Genomic DNA, 19,659 nt, shown 5'->3' with positions numbered 1-19,659 from the left:
ACCTATAACACTGTTCTCTCCTCCTTGCTGGTTATAGACAGAAAGTTTGGTATAAAACAAAAATCTAGGAGATTTCATATTTTCATCCCAGAACAACTGTACAAATCCAGGCTGGCTGAAGACATTAAACAGAGGATTTCAAAGGTTGCTTTCAGTGAGTGAGTTAATAAAAACATCACATCACAGTGTATTTCAAATTTCTATATTTAGTAAGTGGCATGTATGTAATGAGCCTATGAGAAATATTGTAAGATATTTTTTTTTACTGCTTTGCTTTTCCTCCAAAGTGAAAGGTGCGAACAGATATGGAATAGCGCACCGGGATGTGTCATTTAAGAGTGTGAAAAGAAAAATCCTTTTATGGGGAAATTTTAATGAGGTGTGCTCCTAAGAAAAAGGAACTTACATTGTTCTACTCTATTTTGGAGTCCATGACTTTTCACTTTGGAGGCAAGTTAGCAACATAAGGTAACGGCGAATAATGAAAATTAATACCAAGTTTATGTCGGCAAAATGCTTTAGAGGTCTCCAATTGGAATCTTTTTCAACCACGTAAGAAACATTTACAAAAGATGCTTCAAAACAATGGCAAATTTTACAGTTTGCTACTAGCAGGCTGCTTACAAGTATATAGTACTTTGTGTGAACTAAATGCCATATACTGAAATAATCAAGAAATACATTTTTTTCTGTTAGGAATATGTGTTGTAGGTACAACAGCACTTATTAAAACCAAAACCACCTTAAAGATGAGTCCATAAACCTTGCTGTACAAGGTTTCATTCTCAAATAGCCAAAGAAAACTCTCTGAAGTGATTCCTGAAGTCGGTGCTTCTGCCACACTGTCTTCCTCTCCTTTCCTCAGTACAACTCCCTCCTCCACCAGACCCTAGGATTCTAAAATCAAACAGATCCTACTTGAAAGCTAAAGTATACACTCTAACACCCCCAAATTCTAAACCAAAGGGGGATTTCTTCTCTCTGATTTCTTTTACCTTTACTCTTCGGATCTCTGCCCCCTTTCTCATCCATCACTCTCTCCCCCTTCCCTGATCCTATCTTTTACCAAATCACACCTCAGCTTGCTAGAGCATACTGAGGGGGCCCGACTGGGAGAGAAATTAGGGGCTTTTCCCCCCTTCAAACTCCTGCCTTGTGAATACCTGAGGTTCCTTTTCCTGGGAGCCCCATTTTTTTTTGGGGGGGGGCGGATTAGAGAAGTCACTCTCTGCTTCGGTCCATCTTGCACACTGGGGGTTACTTTGGCGAGGTGGGGCGGGATGAGCTTGGCCTTTTACTGCGCCACAGCAGGTGGGGGGTTGGGGGGTGGCAAACAGCGCCCCTTCAGATCTTGGGCAGGCTGAAGAGAGGCAGCGAAGGAGATGGGGCCGCCCCCACATCCCGGGACGGGAACTCACCTTCTCTGAGGCAAGGGCGGGTGTCTACTTTAAAACTACTGCCCCCCCCTCCCCGCCGCCGCCATAGTGGAGCCGCCAAAGCCTCCGCTGCCGCTGTCGCCACAGCCACCTGCAGGAGAGCTGGCAGGGGTGGAGGTGGCGGAGGAGGCAGACTCAATCACTGCTGCCCCCCGCAGCCACGAAGGCGGTGTAGGAGGAAAAGCAGGCGGTGTAGGAGGAGCTGGAGGAGGGGCAGGAGGAGCATGGGCAGGAGGAGGAGGGGCAGGAGGAGGAGCAGGAGGAGGAGGAGGGACAGGAGAAGGAGGGGCAGGAGGAGGCTGCAGAAAAAGTAGCTACGTCAGGGGAAGACTCTGCCACCAAAGATATGACTGTGCTGGGCTCCTCCATTGCAGCGAAGCCTAGACAATTGCACTGGCGCCTCGCTCCCTTTAAATCCCTTAGCCCCGCCTCCCTCTTAACCCCGCCCCCTTTGCCCCTCTTTCTATCTCTTCAGGTTCTGCCTAGTCCTAGCTCCTCTCTGCCAATAAAAACCCTTTATTCCCGCGGGCCGCCTCCTCCCTCTCTCCACTCATTGGCTTCACACTTCTCCCTTCTGTGGAGAAGCGAAGATGACCAATGGCAAAGGGCAAAAAGTAAGGGATATGAAAGTACCTGGGCCTTACAGAGTCATCTAAAACCAATTCAAGGGGGAAAATAATGTCTGGGAAAACCGATTGATTCCACCCCAAATATCTCTAAAATACATCTCCTGTCTTTCTTATAGCTGTCTGTGACAGGAGTTGGCTTAACACGGGCAGACAAGGCAGGTGTCCAGTGGAAAACATCAATACAGATTACAGAAATAAGCAGCATTCTTGGTCATGACATATTTTCATTATGTCCCCATGAACAACTGCGTGTCTATCAAATGACTCATCTAAATTAAAAACGTGTGAATCCAGTACCCAACCAAAGAACTGGAATATTGCTGATAATTTAAATATTGTCACCATCTTTTCCAAAACTTTCCTCCCAGAGAAACAAATATATTGATTTATATCAATTATATCTATATTCTTTACATATATTCTTACCACATGGATATATGCCTAAACAGAATGGTTTGGTTTTTATTGTTTTCAAATTTCATGAAAATGTGTATCTTTTTCTATGTAGCATTTAGGGACTTGTTTCTTTTACTAAACATTTTGTTCCTGAGATTAGCCATGTAACTGTAGTTTATTCATTGTCAGTTATCAGTGCTGTACAATATCCCATCCATTTCTGTTGATATGAATGTGTCTTGGTGCATCTGTGCAAAGTTTCTTTTAGATATGCCCTCGCTTTTTTTTTTTTTCTCAAAAGTTTCGGATATGTCTCCTTTTCCCCCAATTGACCCCCTCCCACATCCCTCCCCACTCGGGCAAGCTCCCACCGCCCCAGTGTGTGTGTCCATTGGTTATGTTAATATGCATGCATATAAGTCCTATGGTTGCTCTCTAACTCCCCTCCCCTACCATTTGTCTCTAGATCTTTCTATTCTTCTTCATCAAACTAAGTTGATCATTATATCCCACATATGAGTGAGATCATGTGATATTTATATTTCTCCGACTGGCTTATTGCACTTAGCATAATGCTTTCCAGTTCCATCTACGCTGCTGCAAATGGTAAAAGTTCATTCTTTTTAATAGCAGCATAGTATTCCATTGTGTAGATGTACTACAGTTTTCTAATCCACTCATCTGCTGATGGCATTTAAGCTGTTCCCAAATCTTAGCTATTATATTGTAAAATGTGCTGCTATGAACATATGGGTGCATAATCCTTTCTGATTAGTGTTTCTGTTTTCTTGGGATACAGTCCTAGAAGTGGGATCACTGGGTCAAATGGGAGTTGCATTTTTAGTTTTTTGAGGAAACTCCATTCTGTTCTCCACAGTGGGTGCCCTCCCACCAGTCTGCATTCCCACCAACAGTGCTCGAGGGTACCTTTTTCTCTGAATCCTTGCCAGCACTTGTTTGTTGATTTGTTGATGATTGCCATTCTGACAGATGTGAGATGGTACTGCACTGTCATTTTGATTTGCATTTCTCGGATGATTAGTGATTGTGAGCATGTTTTCATATGTCTCTTGGCCTTCCTTATGCTCTCTTTTGAAAAGTATCATCTATTTAGGTCCATTGCCCATTTTTTTTTTGATATCTGCCTTTTGTTAAATTGTATTAGTTTCTCAAATAAAAGAAAAAATAAAGTAGTGAAGTAGTGAAGGTCGTTCACTTCCTCTACTGTTCTGTTAGGCAGGTCTGTTTCCTGTCAGGTAGACAGCCAGTATTGGAGTTCCCTGCACTCCACAGCTCATTTGCATCATAAGCCACAATCCTTTTTTCAAACAGCTGGGAGCTCTTTCTTACCTGCCTTTAGTTGCATTCACACAAGAGTCAATTTCTGATATAACCTCTGGGTGGCAGTGTTTCTGTATTGATATCCTGGGCTAAAAGGCTCCTCCCCTAGCCAGCATTTAGTTGGCTTTCCCTGTTGCACTTAATGCTGGGTTAGAGGGATGGACTGCCCTAAGCTGGCTTTCTGCTCGTTTCTCCACGATCTGTTCTCCAGGTTCCACAAAAACAGCTTTCCCCTGCAGTCTCGGCCAGTGTCTTTTAGTTGGGAGATCCTATGCACTGGGCTTAGTAATCAGAAGAATTTGAAAAAGAAAAAGAAAAAGAAAATAAGAAGAAAAAAAAAAAAGCCACAGGATGCACCCAGACTCGCGTCTTCCCCTGGCACTCCTCAGCCGGCACACTGGCAGAACTCTAGACTGCCCTCCTGGGCCCAGCCCTGCCATGAATTAATTTATATAGTCTCCTTCTGCTGCAGCCCTGTGGACCCCCTTCCACATTCAAGGGCTACACTTACCCCAACAGGCATATTTTGTGGGGTGCAGTCTTCCTTTGAGACTCTAGTTCACGCTGCACACATTTCACGCATGTTTGACCTTCAGCCTGGACCCCAGATCTCACCTCTCCCTAGGTCACATGTGTCAAACACAAGGCCCACGGGCCAAATCCGTCCCGCCAGGCCTTGCAATGTGGCCCGCACCGCGCTGTCATCACTGCACTCCGCTGCGTTTCCATCACAATGACAGTTTATGACTGTTCAGTAAACCATTCGGCCCGCGATTTAGGCTGGATTTTAGATTTTGGCCCCTTCTCTGATTGAGTTCGACACCCCTACCCTAGGTAATAGCTGACCTTTCTGCCCACGGATTTCCTCATCGTCCCCGGATTTCTCACCAGCTGTGTTTTATTCGCCAATTCTAGGTGGATATTAATCGACTCGGCTATTCCTTTTTCCTGCTCTGTGAGAAGGCACAGGGGTCATCTACATACCCACGCTGAATGTCTCCTCCGGGACACACTTTCTAGGTGCCTGCGGTTGGAGAGGCTGGAGTCTTGGTGCTCCTGGGTTCACAGTTGGGGTAGCTGATCCCTGGGGATTGTGGTTGTAGGGTCCCGGGAGGTATCTGAGGGTCTTCCCAGTTGAAGTTAAGGATGGGCTTCAGATCACCGCCACTCTCCCCTTCAAGATTGCGCACTCTCTATGCAGAGCAGGCTGCTCTGGGATAGATTTCAGCATTAGTATAGGCTGCCTGGCCAGGGGAGCCCAGTCCCACAGTCCCTAACAATTCCTTGAAATATAGCTATTCCTCACTCACAAATACATACACTCCTCGCACATCCACACATTCTCCTTTTGTTCTCCCACTCACTATCTTGTAGCCTGCCGGCCTGTTGGCAATCATCTTAGAAATTTCTCCAGACTCATTTTCATTGCCTTATTTCAAGTCCTCTTCATCATTTTTCAGAACTATGGTATCTGTGCCACTGATCACCTTTCCTCTGATCTCAATCCCTCCAATCTATTTTTGTATTGCTGTCATTTATCACTAGCTCTCCATTGCTTGTTGGATACTCAAAGGTCATGGCTTCCCACTATTACCTCCCTAATCTTATCCTCTTTCTGCTCCCACCTCAACACTCGTACTTTATGATTCAGCAATATTAAGTCCACGTATAGATTCTCGTGAAGACTATGATTTTTTTCATGACGCAATGTCATTGTATTTGTTTATCTTGCTTCCTGAAAGGCTCATTTCCTCACATTAGGCACCTACCTATCGAGCCCTATCCCACCTTGAAACTCAGATAATACATCATAAAATACAGTTTGTTTTATTTTTGACACCCCATGCTTCAGAACAGTTAATTCCTAAGACAAAGTTCTCAAACCAGTGGACTTTTTAGGTCTAGGTCCCTAAGTCCCTAGATCTGGCCCACAGATATGTTTTGTTTAACTGCATAATTGTTTACTTACTTTCTTGTCAATATTTGAAAGGGGCATTCATGCATAAAAAGAAAGTCTTTTAAACACATTTGAAGATTGGCAGTAGTAGCTGTGTACTGAAGCTGAATAGCAAATTCTGAGAGTTGGAGTGCTGGGCTCTTAAGAACATAATGTTTTGGGATTCTAATTTACACAGTGTTATCTGAGTAATTGGGTGGTTTCTCTAATATTCTATCATGTCCTTTAATTAGTGCAACATTTACTCATCAAAAAAAAATTAGCGGATAGGTCATGCACAAGAAATATTCCACTGAAATAGCCAGTAGGTCAAGGTAAGCATAAAAATAGAGTGTAATTTCATTCCTTCCAATATGGGGAGGGACAGAAATCCCTCAAAAGCATTGTTTCTCCAAATGTGAATCCCAAACCACTTGTAAAGGAATATTCAATCAGGATCTCTGGGGAGTGTGGGAATTATAAAACCTTGAAAATTGTTGTTATTTATGTTGTTAAAGTGTATTTTATTGGCATGAAAAGCTTTCATATTTATTAATACATATATATTTTCTATGAAAATGAAGTTCTACAGAACTTTTACAGAAAAGTATCTGTGTATGCCTAATGTATTTGTGTCAAAGTATACACTTTCATATGTTCTCATTCTTGTTTTCTGCTCCCCATCCCATCACACTGTCATAGAAAGGGTTTAAAGGGAATATCCTACCAAGTGATTTAGCATCTCTGCCAGAATTACTCTAAATGTGTCATATATTTTATAAACATTTAGAAAGTTCTCATTGTTTGAGAACTATAGAAAATAGCTTTCAATAACCTGAGATTATCTTCTATGATTGGTTAAGGCAGGAACAAGTTTAAGTATTCGTCCCTTAATCATCCCTTAGAGTTTGGAGTTAAGAAATAATTTCAGCATTCCATTTCCTCTTATTTCATGTGCACACCTGTGCTGAAAACCAAATCAGTTTCACTAAAAAAGAAATGTTGACAGGAAGCCAGGAAGGCTGGTCAACAACCTTAATTGCTCTAACCTTTAGTTGAGACATTGTTAGCTGAAGCAGAATCTACCTTGTTTGTCCCGTGAAAGTTTCTGTTATTTCCTGCCTAATGGCTACATGTAAATTTTTGTTTATGTTGCCTAAGATGTTTTCCCCAAAGCCTCAATAAAACGGGATGGCAGGGCCAGAGCAGGGAGTAGTTCTACCACTAGAGTTGGACTACCGCCTGGCCCCCCCATATCACCAAATTGAATTTCTTCAAGTCTCTTCATTTGTGTGCGGCCCTTCTCCAGAACCTGAACCCTGAATTGGACCTCTTTCTACGCGGGCCGTGAAAGAGAGTCCTATACCCCTGATCTCTAATTTTTCATTTTTATATTATTCATCATCTTCACATCACCATGCAGCTCTTACATTAAGAGACATCAGGTATTATCTTAGTCCTATCTAGGGTTGTTCTTTCAGCTAGAAACTATTTGCTGTATTTAAGTGATAATGAAGTTAACTAAAAGTAATTGTACAAATAATGTGCAGTAGAATATTTTTTAAATGTAGAACTAATCTTACCTGCCAAACAATAATTATTTTCTGGATGAAAATAATGTCAGAATAAATATCACGATAGCCACATTTTTGGTTATTGCTAAAGGGTGTATTTCACATGGGTATTTTTAAAATAGTTATCACTATTATAGAATTTAAGATTTTATGCTATAAGAATGGTCTATTGCCTTAGATAGTTTGACTCGCTGGATAGAGCATCAACCTGTGGATTGAAGGGTCCCAGGTTCGATTCTGGTCAAGGGCACACGCCCAGGTTGTGGGTTTGATCCCCCGTAGATGACATGCAGGAGGTAGCCAATCAATGATTCTCTTTCATCATTGTTTCTATCTCTCTCTCCTTCTCCTTCCCTCTCTAAAATCAATAAAGATATATTTAAAAAAATAAAAAGAAGGGTCTATTAGCATGATGATAGTGTGTGTGTGTGTGTGTGTGTGTATGCACGCACATATATGATGAATAGCCCAGATCCAGTTATTTGAACTCCTCTTCAACAGAACCACAAGTTTTTACTTTATGAAAAATTTTCTTTTAAAATAGCCCTCTTCTGTCCAGCCAGTGTGGCTCAGTGGCTGAGCATCAGCCTATAAACCAGGAGGTCATGGTCTGATTCAGTCAGGACACATGCCCAGGTGTGGGCTTGATCCTCAGTAAGAGTTGTGCAAGAAGAAGCTGATGATTATCTCTCATCATTGATGTTTCTAGCTCTCTGAAATCAATAAAAATATATGTTTTTTAAAAATAAATAATAAAATAGTTCTCTTTTGTGTCAGTTCTGGTCCTCAGAAGACATCAGAATAAAGTCTCTGGCAGACTCCAGAATGAAGACAACCATGGGTCTGATGGGATACTTGTTTCCTCAAAATGCTTCACTTGCTGCAGGAAAACAGAATAAATAGGAAGGTGGTGCAAAGAACTGGCAACTGTCCAGGATATGAAAGCAAGAGGGGGTGAAAACAAGAAAGCAAAGGACATGTCGGTCAACTGTCCTGACTTCTACTGTGTATCTGTTCCCAAAGTGGAACTTCTAAACATAGTTAAAGATATACCAGAAAGAATTGAATAAAGAAGAGGAGCAGGGAGATGTCAACAGAAAGAAGGCCACGCTGATGGGAAGCCTTACCCACAACCTTGAGACACTCCAGAAAGAGAAGGAGACTCTGCGAATGGCCATCAAGCTCAATGCCTTGGGAGAAGAAGTAGAGACTTTGATCAGTGAGCTCTGCAAGCCCAGTGAGTTTGACAAGTACAAGTTATTCATTGGGGACTTGGACAAGGTGGTGAATCTGCTGCTGTCCTGGTGGAGGCACCTAGCCCACATGCAGAACCTCCTTATTGGTTCTTTGGACCAGAACTGACACATCTTGGTGAAGATGCCAGTAATGAAGAAAGGAGCCCTCTCAACAAGAACAAGAAGGTCCTGGTGAGACAGATAAGTGGACTGTCTGCTGAAGAGTCTTCATTCCCTCAGATTTCATTCCCAAGGCAAGGGCCCTGGCTCTTCCTCCAAATTTCACCAGTGTAATGACTCCTGTACTTTCATTGGTATTTTCTCAACATTAACCTCTTCACATTGCCCTCTTCTAAAATGCCAAACCAAAATATCATCCTTTCTTTCAACATTATTTAATCTAAAAAATGTATCAATAAAAAACACTGTTTAAATTATATTGTTAGGGTGGGGGTTCTGCATAAAAGAAAAATATTGTATCTAGGAAAAAAGCCCATTTTTTCCCCCATCTCATCCTTATGATTGACCTTATGAGAGCTTAAATGCTGCTCAGAACTTACTTGTTTCTATTATTACTTTCTAATAGAATGAAAATTAATGAAACTGTGAGAATTGATTTGAGGATGTCTGATTGTTTAATTTTCAATAGGCTGAGGTGACAGAGATCAGAGTGTGCTACCCTCAGGAATGTATCCACAGTGGTTTTCCTTACTTGTGGGCAGTGTATCCTGATGACAGGTATAAGTACTCATTAATTAAGGGTCTATGACATAAAATCCCTAAAGAGAAACTCACAGACAGAAGAAAATTATAAAACCTTGAACATTGTTGTTATTTATATTTTTTAAAATGAAAAAGTTTATTATGCTTGTGTATTAATGACTTATTTGGTTCTATTTTATGGTGGACTTAGACAATTATCTTTGAGCTTCGTATTTTGTGAAAACCTTAATGAAATGAAGAATTCCAAATATAAAAAATAAAATAAAATCGTTCCATTCAAGAAGTGTTTGTGTGAGGGTCTGAATATTTTTACAGGACTAAGTATTGCAAAGCTACTCAAAAGTACCACAGGACATTTACTTCACTATAATAATGAGTTGTTATTTATTGGATGCTGAATATAATGATAGAGGATGTGACCTATTTCAAGTGTTACAAAGTCTCACTCTAGGACACATATGTGCTGACTCTCACTTTAGTATCCAATCCAACAAACCAAATCCTCTGAGAATTTGTCTTGTTGGCCTCCAAAGACAGGACAGATAACAGGTCTGAAGAAGGAGGGAAGTTGCAAGTCTATAGCAAGTTTACATAGTAATGGTTTTCATAATCCTTCCTCAGAGGCACCTATGGTCATTTACTTAGCGAATTGTACACTCATAAAAATTAACCAGCTATTTTTAGGCTTTTTGACATGGGTTTATTGTTGACACTGATGCCCGAAGACCTGAGACATATTCATGGCCCTCTCTTGGAGAGGAAACATGAATTAGCCCAGATAGACTCACTATGGTTTACTGGGTCTGTCTGTCCAGACATAGATTACTGTTCTAACAAGTCCAGGAAATAATCTGCTTGTCATCTCCCTGACCCACAAATATACATTGAGTGGCCAAATTATTATGATTTCTAAACACATAATAATCTGGCCACTCAGTATATAGCCTATATAATAAAATGCTAATGTGTAAATTGTCCTCTTGACCAGGAGTTTGACCAGCAGGCAGGTCAGCCAACCGCCCATGTCTCCTCCTGGCCAGGCTGGCTGGAACCCATTCATTCACAAATTCATGCACCAGGCCTCTACCATATATATATATATATATATATATATATATATATATATACACACACACACACACACACACACACACACACACTGAGTGGCCAGATTTTATGCATTCAGAGATCATAATAATCTAGCCACTCACTGTATAATTAGAATACATATATATATGGCAGGTGTAAGAACTTCCACTTTAGTTCCTTAGCCTATGAGGAAAAATCTATCATTCTGGGGAAATCAGGTGGAGGCTTCTGAAGCTGCTACCAATGCAGCCAAGACAGTAAATTAAAAAACCATACAAAATCCTGTGGGGAAAATTTGTGCTACCTTTAAAAGACTCAACTGCTGCAGGGATAATTATGCCCATCATTTTGCCTAAATAAATCCAGAGGGATTATGAAGGAGAATAAACTACCACAAACTCAAACAAGTATTAGCCCAAATTGCAGCTGCTGCATTGAGTATGATATCCTTATTATCAATAGAAGAGATTAGCATGGCTTCAAGAACATGGTATGTGGCCACCAATCTAGAATATGAGTTTTTTCCCATCCCTACCATGAATAATGTCCAGATGCAATTCACATTCATGTGATTTAGACAACAGAATTAATTTATGACTTTATCTGAGGAATATGTTAATACTCCAAGCATGTTATTAACATAGTTTGAAATAGTATAAAATACACATATTTGGTCAATTAATATTTTACAAAGAAGGCAAAAACATACAATAAATACAGTCTATTGGGAAAAAATGGTGTTAGGGAGAAGAGAACCAAGATGGCAACATAGGTAAACACCTGTACTTGTTGCCTCTCACAGCCACATCAAAACTACAACTAAAAGACAAAACAGCTATCATCTAGACCCACAGGAAAACTGGTTGAGTAGAAGTTCTACAACTAGGAGAAAAGAAAAAAGCACATTGAGACTGGTAGGAGGTGTGGAGTTGAAGAGGTACTGAGGCACGCATGAAATGCAACTGGGGGGGGAAAGATGCTGTTGTTTTTTTTCAATCAGGAGGGAGATAAAAGCTCCTGATTTCTCTGAACTCCAGTTTTGGGTGAGACTTTGGGACTCAGACTCATACTGGGAGAAACTGGACTGTCTAGCACTGGGCCTGAATGTGAGGGGGTCTTTCTCTCAGAGGTGTTTGCAGCAATTGTTGTTCCTGCATGGGGCCTGGGACATAAAGACACAGAGACATGGAGACAGCTGACTGGCAGCCATTGCTGTTTGCTCCACCCTGGTGATTCCCTGAGATCCCATCCCACCCAATTTACAACCCCACCCAAGCTGTGCACAGCAGCTTTTGCATATGAATGGCCTGTCCTTTCACAGACTAACCTAACAAACTGCAGCTGTGTCAGAGAGCTCAAAATCTTCCAAAAGAAGGCCCATGGCTCTTGGTGGCAGTAGCCTGCATTGCTTCATAGCTGGGCCTCATCTGGGCACTTCCAAACACCAAAGAGGATAAATCTGCAGATCTCACTCTAGTTCCTGCTGGGTGGCCTTAGGCAGTGGCTGACTTTGCACCTCTTGGAGATCCAAGAGCCAGTGTACACAGTGGTCAGTGTGAGACCATATCAGATTACAACTCTTCACATCCATGTGCAACACACTCAATGGGCAGAATCAGTGAGCACCAAAGCCCCACTGAAGCAAGTCCAGCCCCATAAAGGTGTCTCCAGCACAGCAGTTCTTCCATTGTAGACACAGCTGGTCCTCAGAGCCAACTGTCCTAGAGGTCAATTCCTCCCAGTGATACCAACAGCAATCAAGGCTTAACTACAACAAGACTGTGAACTCAGCCCACAAAGGGGTACACCAAGAGTGTCCACCTCGGGTAATTGGGTTGGCTGAGTCACTGGGCCCTATAGGACACTTAGCACACAAGGTCTCTCTATCAACACAGGGAAGCAGCCAAAATGTGCAGACAAAGAAACATGTCACAAGTTAAAGAAATGGATGAAAGCAAACTACTGGATATAGAGTTCAAAACCATAGTTATAAGGTTACTCAAGAATCTTCTAGAAACCTCCAAAGAATTTAGTTATACCTTCAAGGATCATACTGAGAATGCCAAAAAAAAAAAAAAAAAAAAAAATGGATGGAAAAGGACCAGTCAGAAATTAAGCATACACTGACTGAAATAAAGATTAATATACAGAAATCCAACAGGAGACTAGAGGATCCCAAGAATCAAGTCAAAGATTTGAAATATGAGGAAGTAAAAAACACCCAACCAGAAGAGCAAACAGAAAAAAATAATCCAAAAATATGAAGATAGAGTAAGGAGCCTCTGGGACAACTTCAAGAGTACCAATATCTGAATTATGGGGGTGCGAGAAAAAGAGAGAGAGTAATATATTGTAAACCTACTTAAAGAAATAATGACAGAGAGAAACCAAGATGGTGGCATAAGTAAACACCTAAACTGCTGCCTTGAACAACACTTTCAAAACTACAACTAAAAAAAAAAAAAAAAAAACTTTGATCACCCATAACCACAGGAAAGCTGGATGAATGGAAGTCCTACAACTAGAAGGAAAGAGAAAAGAGTATTGAGACCTGCACAAGTGCTGAAAAGCTGAGGTATGGAGGCCCACGAACTGAGCTGGTGGTGGGCGATTAGATGTGCTGCTTTTTTTTTTTTTTTTTTTTTTTTTTTTTTTAACCTGAAGGGAGACAAGCTCCTGATTACTCTGAAATTCAGTTTCTGGGGAGACACTGAAGATCCAAACTCCTATGGGGAGAAGATGGACTGTTGGCCATCAGGTCAGAAAGTGAGCATGACTTTCTTGCAGAGGTGCACCCAGCAATCATTGTATGCTGCACAGGGACGTTGGACTCGGGGACTTGGAAATGCGGAAACGCAGAAAAGGCTGACTGGTAGCCATCACCGTTAGCCTAGTGAAGCCCTGAGACTCCAACTTGCACAATCTATTTTACACACCCACCCAAACCCCAATTTATTGGGGTTACACTGGTTAATAAAATTATACAGATTTCAGAGGTATAATTCTGTAATACATTTTCTGTATAACACAGCACTCACTGCTATAGTTTCTCCTAGGGCCTGCTGTTAGCTCTGGGAAGGTGAGAGGAGAAGAGCTCTGGGGAGGAGGCAGAAAGGATCCAGGCTCTGTAACTTTGTTTTTCTGTCTGGAATAGCAATATCCAGATAACTCAGAGCTTTGTCTCTGCCAAGGTCACTGTGTTCAGCTGCATTGCATACTGAGCTACAAGGTTGCTCACTATATCGCTGCACCTCCGGACAGAAGGGAGTACCAATGGCAACCTGATTTCTTTCCTATCTGGACTGAGACCCAAGATATGAGTTTCAAGATATGAGTTCCAGCCTGCAAGCCTTAGGGTGCATCCTTGACACCATTTAAATTCCCTTCCCACCTCCTAGGTTTGCTCCCACTTGCCCAACTTCAGTTGTTTTAATGAACAGATCTATTTGTACATTAAACAGGGAATCCTTTGTTGAATTATAGCTGTTCAAATTATTAAAACTTTAAGGGAAGAGATCAAGGGGACCTCTCATGCTGCCATTTCTCTGATGTTGCTCACTTTTTCTTTGTTTAGTCAATATACTTTATAGTGCTACTCTGTGTATATTTTATGTATATTAGCTAATTTTTATTAATTCTAGGTTCTCATTAGATAAATTTGACTTTCTTTTTGTAATTAAAGTTTTCCCTCACTTTTTGTACATTTTAAAAAGTAGTGTCTTTTTTATTGAATTTATTAGGGTTACACTGGTTAATAAAATTATACAGATTTCAAAGGCATAATTCTATAATATATTTTCTGTTTATTGTGTGTGCACCACCCCAAATCATGTCTCTTTTCATCACATTATCACCCCTTTACCCTCTCCTACCTCCCCCAACAGCTTTGTCCCACTGATAATCACCATATGGTTGTCTATGAGGGTTGTTTTTTTCTTCTTAATTCCTTCAGTTTTTTTTCTCCTAGTCCCCGTACCCCCTCCCCTCTGACAATTGTCAGTCTGTTCTCTATATCTATGAGTCAGTTTTTGTTTATATTGTTCATTAGATTCCAGATATAAGTGAGATCATATAGCATTTATCTTTCTCTGATTGACTTATTTCACTTAGCATAATACTCTCCAGGTCCATCCATGCTGTCACAAAGGGTAAGGTTTTCTTCTTTTTATGGCCGAGTAGTATTCCATATTGTAAATATAATCACATCTTATTTATTCACTCATGTACTGATGGGCACTTGGGTTGCTTCCAACCCTTCGTTACTGTAAATAATGCTACAATGAACATAAGGGTGTATATATTATCTCAAATGAGTACATTGGGTGTATTTGGATATATTTCCAGAAGTGAATCACTAGGGGTCATAAGGCAGTTTCATTTTTAAATTTTTGAGGCAATGCCATACTACTTTACAGAGTGGCTGCACCAATCTGCATTCCTATTAATAGTGTACAAGAGTTCCCTTTTCTCCACATCCTCACCAATAATTGTTTTTGATTTATTGATGATAGCTATTCTGATAAGTCTGAAGTGATATATCATTGTGCTTTTAATTTGCATTACTCTGATGATTAGTGATGTTAAGTATCTTTTCATATGTCTAATGCCAATCTGTATATCCTCTTTGGAGAAGTATCTATCCTGGTCCATTGCCCATTTCTTTATTGACTTCTTTGGTTTTTGGTGTTGAATTTTATAAGTTCTTTAAAATTTTTGGATATTAACCCCTTATCAGATGTATACTTGGCAAATATGTTCTTTCATCCAGTGAATTATCTTATCATTTTGTTGATAATTTACTTTTCTGTGAAAAAACTTTTTTATTTTAATCCCATTTTTATTTTTTTATTTTATTCCCCTTGCCTGAGACAATATATCTGAAAAAAACATTGATCTGAGAAATGTCCAAAATTGTATAGCCTATGTTTGCTTCTAGTATTTTTATGGTTTCACAACTTACATTTAAGTCTTCAATCCATTTTGAGTTTATACTTGTGTATGGTTTAAAGTAAGAAAGTGATCTACAATAGTTTCATTTTTTGCATGTATCTGTCCAATTTCCCCAACACAATTTATTACATAGGCTATCTTTACACCATTGTATGCTTTTGCATCCTTTGTCATATATTAATTGACTTTGAAGGTGTGGATTTATTCCTGGATCTCTATTATATTCTATTGATCTAAGTGTCTGCTTTTATGCTAGTACCATGTTGTTTTGATTACTGTGGCCATGTATTGTAGTATAGTTTGATATTATGTAACATGATTCTCCCAACAAGAGGACATTAGTGTTGTAAATATTTATGCATCCAAAATAGGAGCACTTAAACATGTAAAGAAAATATTGATGGACTTAAAATGGAAAGACTGACAGTAATACAGTCATAGTAGAGGATTTTAACATCTCATTGACATCAATGGATAGATCTTACAGACAGAAAATCAACAAGAAAACGGTGGCCTTAAATACCACACTAGATCAGATGGATTTATTGATATTTCCAAAGCATTTCATCCCAAAGTAGTAGAATATACCTTCTTTTCAAGTGCAAATGGAATATTTCCTAGGATAAATCACATGCTAGTATACAAAACAAGTCTCACTAAATTTAAGATTTGAATCATATCAAGCAAATTCTCTGGCCAAAATGGTGTTAAATTAGAAATCAGTCACAAGAAAAAAAACTAAAAAATACACAGACATGGAGGATAAATCATATGTTGTTAAACAATAAATCAATTAACAGTGAGATCAAGAAAGAAATCAAAAGTTACCTTGAGGAGAATCCAAGATGGCTGCACAGGTAAACACCTAGCCGCAGCTGTACACAACAATTTCAATAAAATACAACTAAAATATAAAATGGACATTGCCCAGAACTACAGGAAAGTTGACTGACTGGAAATTCTACAATGAGAAGCAAGGAGAAAACCAGGAGGAGGAGCGGAGGAGCTGTAAAAGCCTAAGGTACGGAAACAAGTGGCTCTTGCAGAGAGGACTGAGCTGGAGAGGAAGGGCAGCTGAGTGCCTGGCTGGCTTTCCCTAGCGGGAAAGAGATAAAAGCTCCTTCTGTCCTTGGCCCCAGTTCCGACTGCTCTGAACCCCAGTTCTAGGCCAGACCCTGGGGACCCAGGCTCATCCATAGGGAGCTGGGCTGCAAGGCAGAACCCTGGGGGAGCGGCGAAAGGAGGTCCCGGAGGCGCGCACATTGCACACAGAGAAGGGATGGTTGGCTGTGCTGCGGAATTGCTCTGGCGGGAAGGAGACAAAAGCTCTAGACTGCTCTGAACGCCACCTCCAACTCCACTCCCAACTGAACTGAACCCCAATTCCGGGCTCATTGCGGGAGAGGCTAGACTGTTTGGTAGCAGGCGAAAATCGAGGGCACCTTTCTCTCAGAGGTGCTTGCAGCGAGTACTAAAGGACCCTGGGGATTACTGAGACTCAGGAACCGCATAGGATGGGGCTGACAGAAGCCAAGGCTGCAGGCTCCACCCTGAAACCCTGCTCCATCAGGGAAGCTGCGAAAATGCAACGAAATAGATCACAAACGAAATAAATGGAGGACAAAAAGCGACTGGATATAGAGTTCAAATCTACGCTTATAAGGTTTTTCAAGAATTTCCTAGAAAAGGTCAATAAGACCTATGAGGATATGGAGGGATCAAGTAAAGAGAAAATATAAGTGCTTTAATATTGTTTAGCAAGGTACAATTTACCAAATTGCTCTAAGAAAACAAACACATTTTTCAAAATCAGCCATATTTTGAACAAAATCATAATAATAATTATCATTAGTTTATTCAATCTGTAACTAATTCTTATTTATCCTTATTATTTGCCAGTATTTCTATGAATCCAGTTATTCCTTGGAGTTCTATAAATTTTTATCCAATTCAAAGATATGTTCTGAAAATTTATTCTAAAAAATTCATATTTTAGAAGTCAGAAGATGCAACATATTTTTCAAATGCATCCAGAGTAAAACAATGACTCTCTAATGATAAAAAAAAATACTCATAATGATATAGTTATAGATTTGATCATAATACAATTGAGAAAGGAATTTGCTTATTTTATAACAACATTTTAAGATAACACTCAGAATTACTAATAAAAGTATATCAGACTAAGAAATCAATTAATTTGTTTCCCACTGTCAATTGTACGTAGGGTTCCTATGGGGAAATTACAATTGGTTTTGAAAAATCAAAGGGAACTTCCTGATCTTTTCATTTGTCATTAAAATTACCACTCCAATTTATTGTCTATGTGCCTTTCTTTTTCTTTCTTATTTCTTTTTTGACATTTCCATTTTCTTTTTGAATATTTATTTTCTAATATCCTTTCTTCCTATAATATGTATGTTCCTTTCTTTTATCCTTTCTCACCTTTTTTACTGCCTTAATCCTTTCTCTTTTTATTTCTTGCCTCTATACAATTCTTTAATTTTCACAGACTCTGCAACTTACACAAAACATCTGCAATTTACACAGGCCCTCTGTGATTTTTCTAGTCCCTTTCAGTTTATTTCTTTTTAACTAATTATGAACTAACCAACCTTTGAACAACTTACTTTCAGTTCTATATTACTAAAACTATATAGTTTCCTTTTGACTTGATGAGAATTCTCAGTTCTTAGAAAGCTTAATTTTTGGTGACAACTAAAAGCAAGCAATTAGCATTTTTTAGATTGGCAAATGTATGAATACATTTCATAAATTTCAGAAACAGTCTTTATTCCCTTGGAAAATATACTTACATCCTTAAGAGGCATAACAGAGATAACATAACCTTGACAACTCTTAGAAGGCTGGAGAAAAGGCAAGGGGGTGGGAGGAGGAAAGATATCAGGCCCAGTGGCTTGTTCCCAGGACTGCAGCAACTCCCAGGCCTCCAGCAGCTTTAGTGGAAAAGCACCACTCTTTCCTTTACATTAAGGTGGGGCAGTGGCCCCTGCTGCTCCTAAAGTCTGCACAAGGTTTTGGTGTGATATTATTTTCTCCATTGTTCTGAGAACCTCAGCAGTTGGGCCTCCAGGGGGAGGACTTAGAGTGTTTTAAAACTTATTTCCTCACATATTTCTTTTACTATCTGGGAGAGAGTGAGACCTCTCCTCACGCTTTGAACCATCAATTTAGATATTTCTGAGTAGAATATTTATGGTGTAACAACATGAAAGCTTGCACATACCAGCCAGCTAAAATGCAACCTAATGGACTCTCTGATGGGAATGAGACCAAGCCACCCATTTTAAAACATAAACAAAAACAACATCTAAAGCAAAGACAAAGTTTAAACAAATGAATTCACTCAAACTAAACCCTAGCAATAATATCCAAATTAAAAACACAACTATTACCACCAAATGAGTACTGCAAGAAATGCTAAAGGGACTGTTGTAAGAAGAAATACATATATATTTGAGAGGGGGAGGGGATTACAGGCATAAATAATAAAAATGGCAATAAATAAGTACCTATCAGTAATAACCTTAAATGTAAATGCTCCAATAAAAAAGTATAGAGTAGCTGAATGGATAAGAAAACATGAACCATATAAATGCTGTCTACAAGACACCCAACTCAGAACAAAAGATTCACACAGGATGAAAGTGAATGGAAGAAAAAAAATTCCATACAAGTGAAAATGAAAAAAAAAAAAAAAGCTGGAGTAGCAATACACATATCTGACAAAATAGACTTTAATAAAGGACATAACAAGACAGAATGAATACCACTTCATAATACTAAAGAGATCAATACAACAGGAGGATATAACCCTGGTAAACATGTATATACCCATTATAGGAGCACCCAAACATATATGAAAACTTCTGGAGGATTTTAAGGGATAGATTTACAGCATTGTATTGATTGTAGAGTACTTTAACACCCCATTAACTTCACTGGATAAATCTTCTAGGCAAAAAAAATCAACAAGGAAACAGTGACCCTAAAGGACACGCTGCATCAAGTGGATTTAATTGACATTAACAGAACATTTCATCCCAAAGCTGCAGAATATACATTCTTCTCAAGTGCACATGAGACATTCTCAAAGATACATCTCATGTTAGGACACGAACTAAGTCTCTGCAAACTCAATAAGATTGAAATAATATCAAGCATCTTCTCAGAACACAATGGCACAAAACTAGAAATCAACTAAAATAAAAACACTCAAAAACATTCAAACACATGCAGGCTCAATCACATGTTATTAAGTAATAGATGTGTTACCAATAAGATCAAGCAAGAAATTAAAAACTTCCTGGAAACAAATGAAAATGAACA

At 39.6% G+C, this 19,659-nt stretch overlaps 1 protein-coding gene and 1 pseudogene across 1 annotated transcript in view; both read left to right on the top strand.

Moving 5' to 3' along the window:
• Positions 1-19,659, top strand: part of BEX4 (brain expressed X-linked 4) — a 667,575-nt gene that overhangs the window by 363,427 nt on the left and 284,489 nt on the right. The window lies entirely within an intron of this gene.
• On the top strand, positions 8,251-8,841 carry LOC118720244 (annotated as a pseudogene).

Source organism: Pipistrellus kuhlii, unplaced genomic scaffold (assembly GCF_014108245.1).
Source record: "Pipistrellus kuhlii isolate mPipKuh1 unplaced genomic scaffold, mPipKuh1.p scaffold_m20_p_16, whole genome shotgun sequence".
NCBI classification, from domain to species: domain Eukaryota; kingdom Metazoa; phylum Chordata; class Mammalia; order Chiroptera; family Vespertilionidae; genus Pipistrellus; species Pipistrellus kuhlii.
This window is presented reverse-complemented; position numbering and strand designations above follow the sequence as displayed.